The sequence below is a fragment of the Cucurbita maxima genome, unplaced genomic scaffold (assembly GCF_002738345.1).
Source record: "Cucurbita maxima cultivar Rimu unplaced genomic scaffold, Cmax_1.0 Cma_Scf00055, whole genome shotgun sequence".
In the NCBI taxonomy this organism is placed as follows: domain Eukaryota; kingdom Viridiplantae; phylum Streptophyta; class Magnoliopsida; order Cucurbitales; family Cucurbitaceae; genus Cucurbita; species Cucurbita maxima.
This window is the reverse complement of record NW_019272071.1, coordinates 9146-10696: the sequence shown is the minus strand read 5'-3', so window position 1 is coordinate 10696 and position 1551 is coordinate 9146. Positions and strand designations below refer to the sequence as shown.

At 38.1% G+C, this 1551-nt stretch overlaps 1 non-coding gene across 1 annotated transcript; it reads right to left on the bottom strand.

Moving 5' to 3' along the window:
* Window positions 1-617: 617 nt before the first annotated feature.
* Window positions 618-688, bottom strand: TRNAG-GCC. The gene has a single exon. It is a non-coding gene; the product is annotated as a tRNA-Gly (tRNA).
* Between the last annotated feature and the right edge of the window lie 863 nt (window positions 689-1551).

The window sequence follows — 1551 nt, the reverse complement described above, 5'->3', positions numbered from 1 at the left end:
TAAATGATAGATTGTAACAAACCGAAGTTTGAACATTTTGCACTAATATCATCATAGGTAATCTTCAAGATGCACCAGTCGAGAATCGAACTGAGACTGTATCGTGGAACGCTACTATTCTACCACTAGACCACTAGTGCATGTACCTTTGGCCCAATAAAAAACATACTCGTATTTTGGAACTGTAGTTCTTCTGAAGCCCTCAAGTTTTAGTTTCACCTCTCGATTTCAAAAAGAAGGCTCCATAGTGCTACGCGTGAAATCTATAAATGTAAATGATAGATTGTAACAAACCGAAGTTTGAACATTTTGCACTAATATCATCATAGGTAATCTTCAAGATGCACCAGTCGAGAATCGAACTGGGACTGTATCGTGGTAGGATACTATTCTACCACTTGACCACTAGCGCATGTACCTTTGGGCCAATAAAAAACGTACTCGTATTTTGGTCCTACAGCTCTTCTGAAGCCCTCAACTTTTAGTTTCAACTCTCGATATAAAAAAAAAAAAGCTCGATAGTTCTACTCGGGAAATTTATAAATTTAAATGATATAGTGACAAACCCAAGAAATTCGAAAAGTATGCAATAATATCATCATAGCATCTCTTCAAGATGCACCTGCCGAGAATCAAACTCGGGTCTGTACCGTGGCAGGGTACTATTCTACCACTAGACCACTGGTGCAACCAACTTTAGGTCTGTCCATAATTTACTCGAAATTTCGTACTGCAGTTCTTCTGAAGCCCTCAAGTTTTAGTTTCACCACTCGATTTAAAAAAGAAGGCTCCATAGTGCTACTCGTGAAATCTATAAATGTAAATGATAGATTGTAACAAACCGAAGTTTGAACATTTTGCACTAATATCATCATAGGTAATCTTCAAGATGCACCAGTCGAGAATCGAACTGAGACTGTATCGTGGAACGGTACTATTCTACCACTAGACCACTAGTGCATGTACCTTTGGCCCAATAAAAAACATACTCGTATTTTGGAACTGTAGTTCTTCTGAAGCCCTCAACTTTTAGTTTCACCTCTCGATTTCAAAAAGAAGGCTCCATAATGCTACGCGTGAAATCTATAAATGTAAATGATAGATTGTAACAAACCAAAGTTTGAACATTTTGCACTAATATCATCATAGGTAATCTTCAAGATGCACTAGTCGAGAATCGAACTGGGACTGTATCGTGGTATGATACTATTCTACCACTTGACCACTAGCGCATGTACCTTTTGGCCAATAAAAAACGTACTCGTAATTTGGTCCTACAACTCTTCTGAAGCCCTCAAGTTTTAGTTTCACCTCTCGATTTCAAAAAGAAGGCTCCATAGTGCTACGCGTGAAATCTATAAATGTAAATGATAGATTGTAACAAACCGAAGTTTGAACATTTTGCACTAATATCATCATAGGTTATCTTCAAGATGCACTAGTCGAGAATCGAACTGGGACTGTATCGTGGTATGATACTATTCTACCACTTGACCACTAGCGCATGTACCTTTGGGCCAATAAAAAACGTACTCGTATTTTGGTCCTACA